The sequence below is a fragment of the Pleurodeles waltl genome, chromosome 3_1, assembly GCF_031143425.1.
Source record: "Pleurodeles waltl isolate 20211129_DDA chromosome 3_1, aPleWal1.hap1.20221129, whole genome shotgun sequence".
NCBI lineage: Eukaryota > Metazoa > Chordata > Amphibia > Caudata > Salamandridae > Pleurodeles > Pleurodeles waltl.
The window spans coordinates 1016054313-1016074697 of NC_090440.1; positions in this window are offsets into that span (position 1 = coordinate 1016054313).

A 20385-nucleotide genomic window follows, 5' to 3' on the forward strand; every position below is an offset into this window, starting at 1 on the left:
TTCAGGAGACTTCTAAAGACTTGGCTGTTCGAGCAATAGCAGCGCCCCCCCCCATCAGCGCCTTGAGACCCTTACAGGGGAGTAGTGCGCTTTACAAATTCCTTCATTGATTGATTGATTGATTGATTCATCTGTAAACTCCAGGACAGGCCGGTTGATAGGAGGTAAGCCATCATCTTCTGCAATGAGATAGCGTAAAGCCAATCTTAAATTGTTGTGGCTGTTGACATGGCACATCACTTATTTGCTACTAGAGGCTCAGTGACATGTTACTGACCCAAGGTTGTAGTTGTACATTATGTGTAGCATTGTGCACATAGGTTAAGCTCACAAGGTATTTTGGGGCATTTTTAGGTGTCCTTTTTGTGACGCTCTGATGAAGCTAAGCACTGGTCCATATTTACAAGGAGGTGTAATGGCACATTTCTGTGGGGTTACACCTCCTTGTAAATATGGGCCCCTCCGACATTGTTTTCTACGTCAGTGGGGCGTGCAATGGGTGTTGCATTCTGCAGCACACATAGAAGAAGCAAAATGCCATTAATGACTGTTTATGTGCAGGAAGCGACAACTTCCTGCACATGAACAATCTATCCCCTTAACTCAGACAACCTTGCACTGTGGTGCAAGGCTTGCTGTGTTGGCCCGCAACAGCTAATTTAGCCTTAACACAGGGCGTGACACAGGGGTAACCCACATTATAGTGACTACTGGCCATCAGCGCATTTTGTTACATTTTCAACTGCTTGTAGCAGGCCCCACACATGTGCTAATTAGAGGTGACAGTGCAACCATTATGGATTGTCTGCCCCATTATTTTGTCCCTCCCTAACATTGTATCATTTCCTTGCACACAAGATATCAGCAACAGGCAAGTGTTGGTGTGAGGATGTTGAATGTGGAACATTGCATGCATTTTGTGACTTTGTAGATATGGAACTAGGGAATGCACAGCTTGGTTCCACATGGGCTATTATTAGAATGATGATACAGTTGTATTACAGGCTAATGACATTGTGCCGGTAGTGCAACATTGATGCCACTTGTGCCAGTTATCACCAGTGTTGAATGTGCCACTAAGCAGTAGACCAAACTTTCACACAAGACACTATGGCCCTCATTACGGCTCTGGCGGTCTACTGACCTCCAGACTCGTGGTGGCAGTCCCACCACCGATGGGCCAGCAGTGAAGACCACCAGATTACGGGTGTATTGGTTTGGCCTGTGCCAAACCGCCACTTACCTGTTCCTACCGCCAGGACTGGTGGACTGATGGGCCGGAGATAAGCATCTCCGATCCCATGGTCCAGCAAAGATCGATGGCAGTATCACAAGTCCCCTTCCCGCCAGGGATCTCGTAGCAGTAGCACTGCCACAAAATCCCTTATGGGAAGGCCACAGATGACAGGAATTTGCATTCCCCCATCCCCCTGCAATCCCATCACCCCCCCAAGCTCCCTTCCATACCAGAACCACTCTCACCCCCTTTCATACAGGCCCCCCTCCATCACATACACGCACACTCACACACACACACACCCACAAGCACCCCGCATACACTCATTCACAAACACTGACATACACGCATTCACCAAACATTTCACCACGCACTCACTTTGACAATCATACACGCATTCATACACCCATACACACACATGTGCATCTCCCCTGTGTCCTGATACAGCCCAGTGTTCAAGGATTGCAAAAAGACCTAGGTAAGGAGCCTAAAGATTTTTCTGGGTAAATAGTATTATTTGTTCAAAAAGTGTTTGTTTTACTGTGGACTGTCTGTGTTTCAGGCAGCCTGGTCTCTTTTAAAGTGGTGTTTTAAAAAAAAAATGTTTTTAGCGTGACTGTGTGAATTCCCTTGCTAGTTTGTGGCACCCCCCCTCCCCCTCCACCCCCCATTCCCCCCCCCAATCTTAGTAATAAAGGCTACATACATCTTTCAGAGTGTGGTTTTAGGAGACTGTTTTAATCTGTTTGTGTGATTTAAATTGTGCTTAAAAACTGTCTGCCCCCCTGTATTTTTGCCTTTAAAAAGCCCGATTTTAGAGTGTGCGCCCAGCACTATTGCAGTGTTTGTCTCTTAAACAATATCCCCCTTACCTGGAAAGTAGACTCTGCTAGCTTGGAAGTGTGGATTCAGCCTGTCTGTATCCAAGGAGATTCTGAATAGAGCAGCAGTTGCCTTTCCCCCTGCCCACATGGACTGGACTTAGCTGATTGGCTCCCTGAGTCTCTGCTGCACCTGAAACCCGCCCCCCACCTGCTCTGGCTCCTTAAGTTTGTGGAGGGAAGGCCAAGACAGGCACCTCCATTTTGTGTTCCTCTGTGCATCTCCCCTGTGTCCTGATACTGCCCAGTGTTCAAGGATTGCAAAAAGACCTAGGTAAGGAGCCCAAAGATTTTTCTGGGTAAATAGTATTTGTTCAAAAAGTGTTTGTTTTACTGTGGACTCTCTGTGTTTCAGGCAGCCTGGCCTCTTTTAAAGTGTTTTTTTTTTTTGTTATCGTTTTTGCCGTGACTGTGTGAATTCCCTTGCTAGTTTGTGGCACCCCCCTCCTCCCCCCCTCTGCCCTCCCTTCCCCCCACCCTATTCTTAGTAATAAAGGCTACATATATCTTTCAGAGTGTGGTTTTAGGAGACTGTTTTAATCTGTTTGTGTGATTTAAATTGTGTTAAAAACTCTCTGCCCCCCTGTATTTTTGCCTTTAAAAAGCCTGATTTTAGAGTGTGCGCCCAGCACTATTGCAGTTTTTGTCTCTTAAACAATCTTCCCCTTACCTGGAAAGTAGACTCTGCTAGCTTGGAAGTGTGGATTCAGCCTGTCTGTATCCAAGGAGATTCTGAATAGAGCAGCAGTTGCCTTTCCCCCTGCCCACAGTGACTGGACTTAGCTGATTGGCTCCCTGAGTCTCTGCTGCATGTGAGACCCGCCCCCCCCCCCCCACCTGCTCTGGCTCCTTAAGTTTGTGGAGGGAAGGCCAAGACAGGCACCTCCATTTTGTGTTCCTCTGTGCATCTCCCCTGTGTCGTGATACAGCCCAGTGTTCAAGGATTGCAAAAAGACCTAGGTAAGGAGCCCAAAGATTTTTCTGGGTAAATAGTATTATTTGTTAAAAAAGTGTTTGTTTTACTGTGGACTCTCTGTGTTTCAGGCAGCCTGGCCTCTTTTAAAGTGGTGTTTTTTTTTTAAATCGTTTTTGCCGTGACTGCGTTAATTCAGTTGCTAGTTTGTGGCAACCCCCCACCCCCCCCTTTTTTCCCCTCCTATTCTTAGTAATAAAGGCTACATACATCTTTCAGAGTGTGGTTTTAAGGGACTGTTTTAATCTGTTTGTGTGATTTAAATTGTGCTTAAAAACTGTCTGCCCCCCTGTATTTTTGCCTTTAAAAAGCCCGATTTTAGAGTGTGCGCCCAGCACTATTGCAGTTTTTGTCTCTTAAACAATCTCCCCCTTACCTGGAAAGTAGACTCTGCTAGCTTGGAAGTGTGGATTCAGCCTGTCTGTATCCAAGGAGATTCTGAATAGAGCAGCAGTTGCCTTTCCCCCTGCCCACAGGCTCTGGAGTTTAGTTAACTTGCTCCTTATATAAGTTCCTTGTGGTTGTTTCATATGCTGTTGTGATAGATTGTTGGGAGATGGTGTTTCATTGGTTGCTAGCTCCAGGGATGCCGTTATGATTGGTGGATAGGGCTGAGATTCTGATTGGCTGTTGGTTCTAGGGCTGTGATTGGTGGATAGGGCTGGTATTCTGATTTGTTGCTGGTTTTAGGGCTGGGGCTGTGATTGGTGGTCAGGAATAGGGCTATGACTGGTGATTAGGGCTGGGTCTCCCATTAGTTGGCTAAATCAGTGTTTAAAATTGAATTGGCTAGGGTTAGGACCAGCTTCTTATTGGCCAGTAGGGCTATAAAAGGCCAGGATTCAGGGCGTCTCAGCCCGGGCGTCGATGCAAAGGGCGGAGAGGACAAGGGCAGTTGCCTGTTTGGGCCTGTTCGGGACTAGGGACAAGGGCCAGAAATGCTGCCCAGTCCCCCATTGACCATAAATGGTGTCAGCCCCTACACATGCCTCAACATGCAACCACATATTCTACAAAGGCATCCAAACCATGCATCACAAACTGACCACAGACAGATTGCATTGCCCCACCACCCAACACAGTACCCTACATACAACACATATACACATACCCCCCACAACTACTACAGTCAAACACCTTCATTCTTACAGCAAACACTACTCTGTCCCCTCCCACTAACACTATCTGCCACCAACCACACAATACAAAACTACAACATACATTTCTCTTAGTTTCCCAGATACACACTCTCTGCTGATACTAACCAACAACACTATCCGCTGTTCGCTCCACACAGACCACCTGTCATCATAACAATGCCCAATCCCTGCATTCAAACACATCATCTACAAACACTCTTCCCCTCTCCTCACCAATTACACACAACCATACAATCCCCACATTTCACCCCACCACACATATTACCTCTTCCGTTCATCTCAACTAATACTTACTTCCCTGACAAACACCCATCACCTCTTACACACCTCATACATTCATCTCCAAAACACATCAACACCCCATCTAACACTCAAATTCCACTTAGCAGCACTAACTCACATACAAATCCCTCACCAAAAACAACTACATCAATATCCCCTCTCATTATTCCACAAACACAATACTGACCACAAACATCAGCACATCAAAGCAACACAAACTTACATTACACTCATCGTCATACCCACTCCCACCCCCAGGACTACACAAAGGATACAAATTCCATCCTATCTCCAACCCTACTCCCCCACTCTTCACAAACACCTACCTCAAGCACCCCAACCCAGCAACTTTCATTCACTCGCCTTTCCTCCATTGCACAAGTTAGAGCCTTACATCATGATCCACATGCTCCTCCACCACCCCTAACCCATACTCCATCCACACTAAACAAACGCAAACAAAATAAAAAACATGCCACTCATAGCAACCTCGCATCCCCTTGTCTGTTACATAATAAAACTACCCTACAAAAAACACTACACCCCTCATGGCTCGCACAGCCACCAAGTCCACCACCCACACACACAGACCCAACAAAATGCCTCCTTATCCTGCTGGAAGAGGAACACTATATTGAAAAGCAAGACTATTGTGAGCCTCAAACAGTTATCACAACTAGCCACACTCCTGCTTCAAGCTCACATTACACTACTTACCCTTCTACTAAACAAAACAACACTACCACTAACACACCTTATCTAAACTGCCAGCTCATAAATGCTTGATCACTCTCAAAAAACAAGCACCACATCTACGACCTGCTCACAGACACACAACCTGACTTACTATTCATTACGTAATCCTGGCTGGGAGATGACATGGCACCAGTGTTGCACGAAGCCCTTACTCCGGGCTATCAAACCATCACACAAAACCGTATAGGCAAGAGAGGAGGTGGACTAGCTATTATATTCAAACAGGCAATAAACCTCAGTAAAACAGACAACATCTCCATACAAGGTTGTGAAGCCCTCCTTACCAGATGCCACCCTACTCCAACTTCCTCCTGTAACTTTCTCCTCCTTTACAGACCTCCACCTAACAACTCCACTTTCCCTGATGCTTTTCTTGACACAGTCTCAAACCTTATTACACTATACTCCAATCTATGCATTCTTGGGGATCTAAACATTTGGTTTGACAAACCCAATATGCCCCATCCAAAAGCTATCACCACTGGCCTACTTACATTGAACCTACATCAGATTGTACACAATCCCACACACATCGCTGGTCACATCCTAGATGTCATTTTTGCTTAGCCTGAACTTGTTACTATTCATAGCATCACACCAACCACCTGGTCAGACCACCATATGATAACTTTCCGACATACAACTCCACAAATCAACACACCCTACAACTACTTACATACATACCCCTATCGACCATGGAGCAAACTCAATTTGGATCACTTAGAAACACAACTAACAGCAAACACAGATCTAGATACAATTAATTCTGTACCAAAACTTTATGAGTGGCTACAGGAAGCTTTTGATGTCCTAATACCACTCAGAAAAACTAAACACGACAAAAGAAAACCAACACCTTGGAGAAACACAGAACTTAAAAAGATAAAGCAACAAATCAGAAAGTTGCAGCGGACCTGGCTCAAAACAAACAGTCACGACAAACTGCAGCTACACAAACTTAACAGGATATACAAATCATCAATCAAAAAAGCTAAAAAAAGATACTACTCAGACAGAATTCTAAATGCTCAATCTACAACCAAGGAATTTTATAAAATTCTCAATGAATTTCGAAAACCTACATGCATGGAAGGAAGTCATCCTACCACTCAAGATTTCACAAATAAATTGGCAACTCACTACACAACCAAGGCAGACACATTGGACTCCTATTTAAAACAGAAGAAAACCATCAGCACCAACCCCTTTACTAAAATACCCTTTAAGAATAAACCATCCCAACCTCTACAGTCCTTCAAACAAATATCCCATGATGAATTTATGGATTTGGTCAAAGCAAGCAGACCTTCTGGTTGCCCTTCTGACCCTTGCCCACCACAAATCTTCAAGAACATCTTGCTATCTAGAAGAATCATCAACAACTCTTTAACTTCAGGAACTTTTCCTGCAGACCTGAAAAAGGCATACATACGACCATTATTAAAGAAAACAAACCTAGACCCGCAAGACCCCCAACAACTACAGACCAATCTCAAATGGACCTTTCCTGGGCAAATTGATAGAAAGAGCAGCATTCGCCCAGATGTCACAATTCATTGAAGACAATTCTATACTTTCAGACTTCCAAACTGGATTCCGCCCAGGAAGAAGCACTGAATCAGCACTCATGGCAATCTGGGACGATCTTAAAAACACAGTCGACCGAAATGGAATTGCTGCACTACTTCTCTTGGACCTCTCAGCTGCCTTTGATATGGTTGACCATGACACCCTAACTCAAAGACTCCACGAAGCCGGCATACAAGGGATTGCTCTCGACTGGATTACTTCCTATCTCCAAAAAAGAGCGAATATCATCCACTCGCCCCCCTTCTCCATCTCACATGCTACAACTATGCAGATGACACACAAATACTACTTAAATTAGAATGCCCCAAAAACATTGAAAACTCACAAATCTTCAGTTGCCTCAGAGCCATTGATCAGTGGATGACCTGGAGCCATCTCAAACGAAATACCTCCAAAACAGAAATACTCATATGTGGTGACTGGAAAAATTATGACCCTCTGTGCGTCTGGCCTGACGATCTCGGACCACCTCCTCAATTATCCAAGGAAGTTAGAAACCTAGGAATCGCCATGGATTCCAAGCTAACTATGAATGCCCAAGTAGACAAATTAGCACGCACAAGCTTCATCACCTTAAAGACTTTACGACGCATCTTCCCCCACCTTGGATTTCCACACAAGGTGCAAGCTACTATCTCGCTTGTTCTATCCAAACTGGATTATGCCAAATGCCTCTACCATGGATCATCTCTATCTGTTATGAAAAAACTACAACGTATCCAGAATTCTGCAGCCAGGCTACTACTACATATAAAGCCGCAAGCCCACATCTCCCCTGCCTTGAGAGCACTACACTGGTTACCCGTTGCCAGAAGATGCACTTCAAGCTGTCACCCACAAAGCTATACATGGAACAGGACCGCTTTTTATCAGAAAGAAAATTACCAAATACATCCAACAAAGAACCCTCCGCTCAAGACTGGCACCCCGCCTTAGAACACCACCATACAAGAAAAAGACTGTAGGTGGTACATCCTTCTCCGTCCAAGCAGCCAAACTATGGAATTCATTACCCCCAACTATAAGAGACACAGATAACTTTCTTGTCTTCAGAAAACTACTCAAGAGTTGGCTCTTTCCTTCATAACCACCTTTTTCAAACAACTATGAACTGCATATGCCTATGTGGATAAATATTTTTTTCAGATTATATGTATATTTCTATTTATTTATAGTTTCTTTGGAAAATATGTATTGCTATTGTCATAACAATAAAATGCATACACACTCTTTAAACCTGTCTGACTAAGTATTTTTTACCTATGATTCTAATTATGTATTGTATGTGCAAATGTGTGTGTATTCATGTGTGTGTGTGTATATATATATATATATATATATATATATATATATATATATATATATATATATGTATGTATGTGTATATGTTGTTTCTGTGCTTGGCATGTTCGTGGATCATTGGATGGCTCCTGGTTTTTGGGTTGTTAGACTAGATATCTATGAATTCCTGCTCTCATCTTATCACACTTATCTACTCATCACTCTTATGTCATGTCTCTATCAAACTATCCTCCATTCTCACTCTGACTCATCCCAAATCCCTTCTACCACTTTCATCTCCTAAATATCTCTGCCTAAGCTCTTCCCTCCACCTCCATATCTAACTCACCAAACCTCACTCTACCTCTGTGACCTCCCACACAACCCTTCTAAATTCTCCTGCATTCATCTCACCCTGCTATTATGCTCTCCCTAACCCTTCCACATACTCTTCCCCCTCTGCCCCCCTTTATTCATCCCTAGCCTTTGGGTTGAGTAAATGAAGGATATACTCCCAATTAACACTTCTGTTTTTTTTTCCTCCTCCACTCCTCCATTACTCCAGTCAATCTAACTAACAAACTCTCATATCCGCGGCTCAAATTAACTCAGAATAATACTAAAACTGTACTCATTATTAAACGATACTAATCCATCACTAATTCTTGTTGGGTTCCGGAGTAGCGTGCTACTCATCGAAAATCGCTTTGACGCCTCGTCAGGGGTAGTAAGCGCTATATAAATACGATTACAATTACAATTACAATATACACACACACACACGCACATACACATTCATACACGCCTACAAACACACATACAAACACCCATACACACACCCATACATACACATGCACACATACATGCACACACGCATCCATACATACTTACAAACATGCATACAAACACCCATGCACACACACATATACAGTTACATTCACACAGCAGACAACACCCATTCACACTCGCACACACAACACCCCTCCCATGTCAGCAGGGAACGGGTGCTTCCACCACCGGGCAGTGCCTCGCCATCCGGACACCACCAGGCCGTATTACAGCTTGTAATACGGCTGGTGGAGTCCTTTTGGTGGGGCAGGACCGGTGGTGGAACTGCCCCTTTGCCTCTGACCGCCAGCAAAACTATTGGTGGATTTCTACCAAATTGTAGCGGAAATCCCTCAGTAGTCGTAATATGGCGGTAGGAAGACCGCCAGCACTGGTGGTCTTCCAGCACCCACAGCTTCAGCAGTCTGTGTAAAAGACCAACAAAGTCATAATTAGGGCCTCTATCTTGTCAAATGGTGAGATTGCAGCTACTTGTACAACTGCATACATGATGTTCACAGACAAGCTCCATGTATTGTATGTGTTTTATTTTATGGCCATTCCTATACGGCACATATAGTTGTGTGTGAGTTGTTGTGGGTTCACCCTGTGTGGGTTGTGTTACACAGGTTGCATGCTTTAAGGCTGATTTTTTCTCAAGTGGCACAGCTCAGTGCAGCAGCAGTATATGTTGCACGACACTGCACCAGTTTTAAAACACAGGGATGTGCCATGTTTACTGGAATACGGTGCCCCTGCAATTTCCCCTGCACAGATTTGTTCTCCCTGCACCAACACAGGTATTGTTGCAGCATGATGAAGGGGTGTCTGCCTTGAGGGTTAATTTGTTTATGTGCAGCAAGATGTCCCTTCCTACACATGTACAAGCTATTTTTGCTAAGGTTGCATTTCAATGTGTGCTGCAAGATGCAGCACACATGAGTAGGGCAATGAGACAAGGGGGAAGGGAAGCATTTTGGCCAGTTGCACCACCCTGAAACCACCCCTGGGGTGGTGTTGACTTCAGTCCTAGTCTCTGATGTCTACATTGTGTAGGTACATGGGCTTTAACAATATGCAATGGGTGTTGTTGTGGCACAGCCACACTATTTGCACGCCCATTCCAGGCAACGTGCTGCATATTTACATGGTGGAGTATAGCCATAGTGACTGTCTTATGTCCATGTTGTGTATATGTTGGAGTGCATTGCACAACCAAAGCGTCGGTACATGTGTGGCTTGGGTGGGGATTGATTCACGGCCTATGTGTCCCGATGCAACCCTTTAGCATGCATTGAGCGTGTCCTATGTGCCTTCCCCTTCTGCCATTTGTGGAATTCAGGATATACCCCCCCCCCTTCAATGTACCCTGCATTTGTGGTGGTTCATGGTAGTCTGTGCTATCCTGTCTTGTGATTCCAGTGACCAGCTCCTCTGGGTTGACCGCTGCGACCATCTCCTCCAGCTCATCCAGGTCCTCCTGTGGTGTGGGACTTTCACATCCACTCTGCAGTGCTGTCTTTCAGTTCCTGACCATTTTCTCCTTAGTCCTGCGCTTGCAATCACGCTTCTTGCACTCAGTGATAGTCTGCTTACTCTCTGCCATGCTATTGACTTTGTCTACTATTGCCTGCTATATTGTGTCTCTCCTACTGACTGGCAATTTGGAGGTGACGAAGAGCTGGTGTTGGTGCTCCATCACCTCTTTGACCAGGATGTCAGTCTCCTCACTAAAGCGACATGTGCGCTTCCTCTTTTCCTTCTCCTGGGACGTTTCTGGACCCTCCTGGTTGGTGCTTGGGTTATTGGGGTCTCTCCTGGCCTGCAAACTCCAGCTTTCAGTTCAGCAAATGTTGATTTAGGAGGACACATTTTCAGAGAATTTCCAGAACCTGCTACCCCAGTACCTGGAATGGATATACATTTCTTCACCTGTGTCCGGTAGGTATATATTAAGTGGGTCAATTTGCAGCAACAACAATTTAAGCAATATTTAAGGCAACGTGTGCATTTTTTTGAAGTGTGTCATTCATTTTCATCAATTGTGTCCTGTATTGAAAAAGGCTACATGATAAATTAACATAATATATCAAAGCAAGGGCACACAATAATGCCCCATGCATTTGAGGCTAAATGTGGCTAAAGCATAGCTTCCAAACTATTTTGGCCTGCACATAAACTAGGGTGAATGTCACAGTGTACTGCACTAAATGGTCTGGCACAGAAAAAGAAATCTTTTAGCTCCATAATTTTTTTTTTCTTGTGCATGCACAGCAGGGCAGATTTTGCTAAAAAAACAGATAAAAACGATGCACTGACATAAACATATACGTGAAATGTAACAGCAATTATAAATCCCCTAGGTGCACAATGTACTAACCTTTTTACAGCTGCAAAGCACCAATTTGGTATTTACGATTGTAAGAGTGTCTTTTAAGATGTGATAATGCCACTTTAGAATTTGAAATGGTTTTCTGACTCCCAAAAAGGTATTGTGGCTGGATATCAATTCGACATCTTGAAGGAGTGCATTGTAAATTTCCCTTTCAAATATTGATCAATGCCTTGCGACTAAAAGCCAGTTGCAAAACATTGAAAAGTTACCAAGGCCTCATAAGAGAAAGTAAGCGTACTCAAAATGCTGAATACAGACAAGATTATACGGGACAGAAGTAAATGTATAGAGAATAAAAGTTCAAGGAGTTAGGTACATGGACAAGTTTGATCGCCACTAGCATGGTAATTATTGATTTTCAGAAATATACTTGAGAGCCCGACAGAAGGATAGAAGGGAACTACAGAACAAACAACAAGAAATTTCCTGAATGGAATATTGACAAGCCCTGATGAAGTCATAGGGTCACTCCCCTGACAAAACGTGTGCTGGCTGGGCTGGAGTTGGAGCAGAAGGAATGAATGAAGAAAACTACATTACGAACATAAAATAGTAGAAGTAGTGTGCCTTATTTTCGTATTACCTGCTAACTTAGGCCTACTGAGGCCCTGGACTATTGCATAGGTGGTGGTCTCTGTGATGAAAGTTTTTCATCTGACCAGGCAGATGCACTTTCATCACAGATAAGAGTGTAGCTTGATGACATTTTTCGGGCTTGCTCTGCATTTTATTTTGTTTTTCAAAAACAAACTGTTAGAAATGGGGTTTTTGATTAGCAGTCAGGTTACCCTCTGTCCAAGCAAGAACCCTCACTCTAGTCAGGGTAAGTCACACACAATCCAAAATTAGCATGTGCCCACCCTCTGGTAGCTTGGCACGAGCAGTCAGGCTTAACTTAGAATGCAATGTGTAAAGCATTTGTGCAATAAATCATACAATAACACCATATAACAACACAAAAATACACCACACAGTGTTTAGAAAAATATATAATATTTATCTGGATAATTGCAGGTCAAAAACGAATAAAGATGCAATGTGAAATTGTAAAGATATCACTGAAAAGTGATATAAAGGGGGTCATTCCTATCCTGGCGGTCAGAGACCGCCAGGGTAGGGGACGGAGGAAGCACCGCCTACAGGCTGGCGGTGCTTCTGGGTCTATTCTGACCGCAGCGGTAAAGCTGCGGTCAGAAAAGGGAAGCCGGCGGTTTCCCGCCGGTTTCCCGCTGCCCCTGTGAATCTTCCACGGCGGCGCTGCAAGCAGCGCCGCCATGGGGATTCCGACCCCCTTCCCGCCAGCCTGGTTCTGGCGGTTTTCACCGCCAGAACCAGGCTGGCGGGAACAGGTGTCGTGGGGCCCCCTAACAGGGCCCCACATTGATTTTCAGTGTCTGCTTGGCAGACACTGAAAATCGCGACGGGTGCAACTGCACCCGTCGCACACCAGCAACTCCGCCGGCTCCATTCGAAGCCGGCTTACTCGTTGCTGGTGCTTTCCCGCTGGGCGGGCGGGCGGCCTTTTGGCGGTCTCTCGCCAGCCCAGCAGGAAAGTCAGAATGACCGCTGCGGTCTTTTGACCGCGGTACGGTCTTCTGGCGGTTCCCGCCAGACGGGCGGCTTCCGCCGCCGGCGGGGGTCAGAATGACCCCCAAAGTGTCTTGAGTCTTTAAAAAGCAAACAAAGTCTCTTTCAAGCACAAAGTACCTGGTTTGGAATGGAAAATCTCTGCAAAGAGCCGTAGAAGTAGAGCTACGTGGAAAAATGGTGTGTGTGTCGATTTCTCCCCAGCACACACGGACTTACGTCGTTATTTTTCCCGCGGGGAAGTCTGCGTTGTTTTCCGGCGCACGGACAGTCTCCTTCTGTGGGTCGCGGGACTACCAGAAGTCCCGGGCTCTGTGCATGGATTCTCCTGCTTGTTTACCGGCTGTGCGTTGTTCCGCGGGGCTGTGCGTCGAAGTTTCGCTCTCACGGCAGGCGCCACGTCGATTTCCCCTCTGGAAGTCGGGTGGCGTTGTCCTTGCGAGGCCGTGCGTCAAAGTTCCGGTCGCCCCAAAGGCGTGGCGTCGATCAGCGTCGGTGTGCGGCGATTTTCTAGCCACGGAGCAAGCTGTGCGTCAACATTTTTCAGCGCACGAAGAGTCCAAATGAAAAAGAGAAGTCTTTTTGGTCCTGAGACTTCAGGGAACAGGAGGCAAGCTCTATCCAAGCCCTTGGAGAGCACTTTTACAGCCAGACAAGAGTTCAGCAAGGCAGCAGTCCTTTGTAGAAAGCAGTCAGGTGAGTCCTTTAGGCAGCCAGGCAGTTCTTCTTGGCAGGATGCAGGTTCTGGTTCAGGTTTCTTCTCCAGCAAGTGTCTGATAATTTAGGGCAGAGGCCCTGTTTTATACTAAATTGTGCCTTTGAAGTGCGGGTGACTTCAAAGAGTGTCTAAGAAATGCACCAGGTCCCCTTTCAGTTCAATCCTGTCTGCCAGGGTCCCAGTAGGGGGGGTGGCAGTCCTTTGTGTGAGGGCAGGCCCTCCACCCTGCCAGCCCAGGAAGACCCATTCAAAATGCAGATGTATGCAAGTGAGGCTGAGTACCCTGTGTTTGGGGTGTGTCTGAGTTGATGCACAAGGAGCTGTCAACTAAACCTAGCCAGACGTGGATTTAAGTGCAAAGAAATGCTCACTTTCTAAAAGTGGCATTTCTAGAATAGTAATATTAAATCCGACTTCACCAGTCAGCAGGATTTTGTATTACTATTCTGGCCATACTAAATATGACCTTCCTGCCTCACAGTAGTGTAAAAACGAATTTAGGAGTTTTACACTGCCAGGACATATGACTTCACAGGCACATGTCCTGCATTTTACCCACACAGCACCCTGCTCTAGGGGTTACCTAGGGCACACATTAGGGGTGACTTATATGTAGAAAAAGGGGAGTTCTAGGCTTGTCAAATACTTTTAAATGCCAAGTCGAAGTGGCAGTGAAACTGCACACACAGGCCTTGCAATGGCAGGCCTGAGACAAGGTTAATGGGCTACTGAAGTGGGTGGCACAACCAGTGCTGCAGGCCCACTAGTAGCATTTAATCTACAGGCCCTAGGCACATATAGTGCACTCTACTAGGGACTTACAAGTAAATTAAATAGCCAATCATGGATAAACCAATCAATAGTACAATTTACAAAGAGAGCATATGCACTTTAGCACTGGTTAGAAGTGGTAAAGTGCCCAGAGGTCAAAAGCCAACAACAACAGGTCAGAACAAATAGGAGGAATGAGGCAAATAGTTTGGGGATGACCCCATCAAAAACCAGGTCCAACACAAACCAAAAAAACAAAGATATGTTTCCAAAAAGCAAAAGGATAATGACCATGATATGTAGTGATTTTTCTTCGCACACCTCAGGCCATTGTTTGTTTACATTGACCAGGTTCAACTGGTCTTTTATGGCACATCCACACACTGTCACTGCCACCTGTTCTGTGGATGATAGACATCTGAATCAATGACAGTGTCATTTAAGGCTCCAACACCAGAAACCTGGCTGTTCCCCACCTTCAAAAGAGTTAAGGCAACTGCATTGTCAACATGGCAGGTGCTCCCCCAATTTATAGCGAAGCTTCTGTTTAAATGAACTATACAACCCTCTTTATGATAGTCCTTGCCCAGATGTGATAGTTCTTGCATTTGTTATAAACTGATAAATTTTGAGAATACAATAATTATCACCTATTACGGGTTGACTCTTGCAAAATGTGGCATAGCATGCATATTTTCTGATCACTGCTCCAAAAAATGCATGTTACAGTATTTTTCAGGAATCAGTAAATTGTGCCTGGTTTCATTTGCTGAAACCTACCTGAAGAAAATTGTTGGGGAGCAGTATGTGTTGAAAAAATCAGAACTCTGGTATGTGTTGCAAAAGGGATTACTCAACATACCAGGATTTCCCAGACAACTCCTAATAAACACATAATTGATGTTCTTCGTGTCACTTAAAAAATTACATTATATGTCATTAGCTTTTTCCTTCAAGTCACCAAGCTACCAAGTTTGATGGTGAGCACTTGACCAAACACTTCTGAAGTGATTAAGGGAGGAACATTCCAAGGGATACCCTTTGATTCCTTGTAAATACTGACTCTACACAGCATTTTATATATGGCACTGGAATTAAAGAAATTGAGCCACCTGACTCTGTCATAAAAATAACTTACCTTAGTCCCTGCAAATGGTATAATGGATAAATCAAAATATGTTTCTTACAGAGAAGATAAAAGGTTACCATCAATGTCTATGGAAACAATCCAGCCACCAAATGACAGTCTAATGTTTTTTTAATATTTGCTGCTTTTCAGTAAAAACAACATGCTGCTACCATTACTCATTCCTTGTAAATAGAAGTAATAAAAAAAGACAAACTGAGAAGCAAAATAAAGTGGCCCTTGAAATGGAATTAAAAGAGGGAAATGTGAGTGTTATTAACATACTGTCAAACAAAGGAGGAACTGTAGGAGAAGAAAGCACACTTGAGGAAGCCTCATTTGTATGTGGTCATTTGTTGAAGTTAAATCTTATCAAAGTATACGACTATAGACATTGATGTCTATTGTGTGTCTGTTGCCTGGACCTTTGGTTTCCTTTCTAGGTGTTGAGCAATAATCTAGCCAACTTTCGAATTTGCTTAGTAAAGGAAAATGGTCTGGTCAAGGCATGTAAATTATGTTAGAAACACTTCAGATTTCCTCAATCTATACCGTACTATACTAAATTGTTCTGTAATGTTAGGATATTATGTTATATTATATTGATCTATATAGTGCACGTATCACCCAAGAGAATATCCAGGCCCTGGGGCATGTGTGTAGTTTTATGGTCCCCAATGTGCTTCTGTGAAGAGCCATGTCTACAGCTTCTTGCCAAACTCAAGGGAGGAGGCTCTGATGTGTATAGGGATTTGTTCCTTGTCTTGGGCGCGATGTAAGAGAATGAGCGACCTTCAGATTTGATTTTGCGCATGCAAGGAATGTGTGCATGTGAGAGTGAGGCAGAGCTTCGGTGTCTGGTGTATTGGTAAAAGTGCCAGTTTAGGTTTTCCGGGCCAGTGTTATGTAGGGTTTTGTATGTATGTGTGAGAAGTTTGAATTTGCTGTGCTTGTATAGAGAGCAGTGTAGCTTCTTTAGGTGCGGTGAGATGTGGGTGAGGCATAGGAAATCAAGTATGAGTCTTGCAGTGGTGTTCTGGCTGGCCTGGAGTCTGTGTAGGAGTTGTTTGGGGATTCCAGCGTACAGAGTGTTGTAACAGTCCAGCTTGATGGTGATGTTGGTGATGATTGGGAAATAGAGTGAGATTTGATGCATGAAGCACAAAGGTAGGAAGCTGAGCTTTTAGTCTTGTTAATAGAAAACTCTATATGAAGGAGCAGTGCAGCAGTGGTTTAGTATCCTGAGCAGGTGCAAGATTTTTTTTTATACATTGCCAAGGAAGATATTACAATACACCATTCTTTTTAACGAGCATGCTAATACGCAACTCAATTATGATAATGGTGCCACATGGTAACTCTAATTATATTGTTCTAAATTGATTTTTCAGACTTGTCAATGTGAAAGTAATAAAAATAAAATAGCTAATAAAGTAAGTGAATGTTATTGGTTTTTTTTTAAATTTGGCTCAAATATAATATCCTTCTGTAGTGCCATAAAGGTTTGGGACTAAACTTCTCCTCACACTATTGCCTTCTCTCACCATATGAATGTCAATAACTAAATGCAAGGGGTATGTTGACAGGAAAAGAGATTCAGTACGACTGAACAGAAATTGATTTGGAGATGGTGTGGATGGGTAATGTGGTATTACAGAGAAGGGATTTAAAAAAAATAAACCTCTATTGCATGAAAAAATGTTGAAGAACAGTACTGTAAGTTAGTCAAGACAAACATGTATCATGAGTAATAAATATGCCTAGCCTGCAACTTAATATGCTATTGCTGACTATGAATAACATTGGAACAAGAAAGAAGCATGACATGATTTTTGAATATGTAGGAGAGCAAATAGCTGAAATAATGTTGGTACTACGGATATATCCTTTTTCAAGTATCTGCAAAGGTTTAGCTGAAATTGGTTGTTTGAGGTAGTGATAAAACATTGACTATCGCATCTCACATAGAAGAATACATTGTAATCAAAAACAAAATGCAAAAATCCAAAAAATTAAACATCAAGGTGGTTACTTTGAAATCTGGGTTATTAAACTAATTCTAGTTAATGATTAACGTCACTATAAATAACGTTTGCAATTAAATATATGGTCATTGTGCTCTACTGTATCTTACTTTGGACATTTTCTTCATCTTGTATAATAGGCAAGGATTTCATGTAGTTACTACCCTTACAACAGATTTGTACAAAATGTTTTAATTTGAAGGCAGACAACAGTATTACGTCATTGAGACAGAGTAAAGCTTATATCTGTGTTGTCAATAGTATCTGTGAAATCTTTCAGAACAAAAATATAAATGCTCTTTAAGGATAGAATGTATTTATTTTTAGGTTAGCCACAGCTACCATAAATGAAGCCTTGCCCTTGATTGCTCTTCTTGAGTCCATTACCAATTCCTCTAGAAGATGATTTATTATTATTAATTGAAATCTCTTTGTTGGGTGAAAGGCAGTGAAGAATATTAACCTATTGGCAAGAGAAAGATATCTGCTGATGGAGGTTTTTTCTTTTATGTATATAATTAAATGGCATACAGTAGACTATGTTGAATAAGAAAGCAACACATAGGAGGTTTTTAGGTTGGAGTCTCTTCGGCCATCTTTAGGATGTTTGGGTTAACTTACTCCAAAGGAAAATGAAGGGTGAGGTGTGAAGAAAGAAATAATCCAAGTTATAAGGTGGCAATTGCTGGTGATAAAATTAAGCTTAAACATAGATAAAGAAGGTAAAACAGCTATTTACCCTTTGCAATTCTGATTATAATGATCAGGAAATTTTAATCTAAATCACAACCCAACAGTGAGGATAGTATGAACAGGTAAAACTTTAAACAGTAGGGGCAGAGTGCATGACAGTCTAGCTCAAAGATTGTAAGCACTTAAACTAGAGGTGTTTGTGCATATGTAACAAGGTGCACCCCAAATGCAAACACAAAAGCTCAGTTCAGTCACTCGATTCTGTACACTAATAAAGAAAGCTCAATACACATTATTTAAATGGGGGTCACCTATCTGTTGTTTGATACTTGCGAAAAGACTTATCGAAGTCTCAAAGCTGATCCTCAGGAGGCTGCCAGAACTCTGAGCTTCTGTGGCGATCCCCAAAGGCTCAATAAATGTACACTTGGAGGTGGTGCGTGGCTACTAATATAGCATCAGACTCCAAGATGGCAGCTGTGATTTGTGATCTCTCACAAGAGACAGAGACAGAGACAACTAGAAAATTTGGGCCTGATTTAGATCTTGGCAGTGTTACTGCCAAACCTCTGCAGTGGAGAATCCAAGAAGACCGTCAAGTCGACAGTGTTCCGCCCACTGTATTTAGTAGTTACAGTCCTGCGGGCGATGTACTGGCAATGGTTTGATGACTGAGGGAGAATATTGTGGGACCCAAAGGACATCAGACAATGGCAGTGACTGTGAAATAAAAGTACATCTTTCACACACTGTAACTGTGCTATGTGTTCCCATGCATCACACAACACACCACATACTCACTATTATTCATTGGCATTACACCACTACACAACACATACATGCCGAAAACACACATTGCCATACATCCACGACACAACATACACAGACTATTGATGCTACACCCACACACAACACAACCACAACAGCTAGCACAACAACACACTCATCTACACAAAGACACTCACAAATCACAACTATACACATCACAACAGTGATCACTACACAACAACACTCACCTGAATGTTACGCACAAGACAACATACACAATAACATCAATGCTATATGAAGTGGTACACATATTGACACAACCACAGCACCCACTCCAGCTACCTCTACCTCAACTAGCCAATTGCATCGCATCCACATAGTGACTCACACACACAACTCGAAGCACAACATGACAGGTGCAGGTCTCCTGGCAATGTGCACGCATGAACATGGTTGACAGGTGTGATTGTATCATCATTGTGGTGCCAGCATTCATTCTCCAATGAACACTGAAATCATAATGACAGTTGTGTACGGTGCCCCAGTGTGTCCCACCCATATCTGACCCACTTGTGTCACCGACATATGCATGTGACAGTAATCTAAAAACATTACTGTGATATGTGTATGTCTTCCATGGTCTTGAGTTCATGTGTAGTGACCCCAAAACGTACACAGCAAATGCAGGTCCCCTACCTTTGTGTCCAGCGAAAGGGAGGTCATATTTTCTCCATGGTCCAGTGGCATTAGTGACAGAGGGTGTTGTCTAGCCGTGTCCAGCTGGACTCCAAAGTGGAATAAGGAAGAAGCGTCAGTTTTCACCCCTTTTCCTCCCAATCTCCCATGTCAGAATTGGAGGTCAGACAGTCACATTTTGCTTGGCAGTAAGGCGCATCCACATCTGCACACCAGATGTGGATGAATGTGGGTATGAGTGTGTGTATGCGTGTGTTTGTGTGTCTATGAAGGAGTGTGTATGTATTGGGGGGTCTGGGGAGGAGGGGCGGTGGGGGGAGTCTGAGGAGGGGGAGGGGAAGACCGCTATCAATGACAGGGAAGGAGTTCCCTGTCACTGATAGAGCCTACCGCCATGGTTTTTGTGGCAGTAAGGTTGCCACGAAAACCATGGCGGTAGGTGGGGTCATAATCCTGCAGGCGGGCAAGTGACGGCTGCCGGGCTGGAGACAGAAGTCTCCAGCCTGGCGGTCATTACCACTGTGGTGGACGGTGTGGTACATTGGTGGTTTGGCTTGAGCCACGTGATCTCCCAACACTACACGGGGAGGATGATGTTGTGCTATAGTACTAGCAGCTT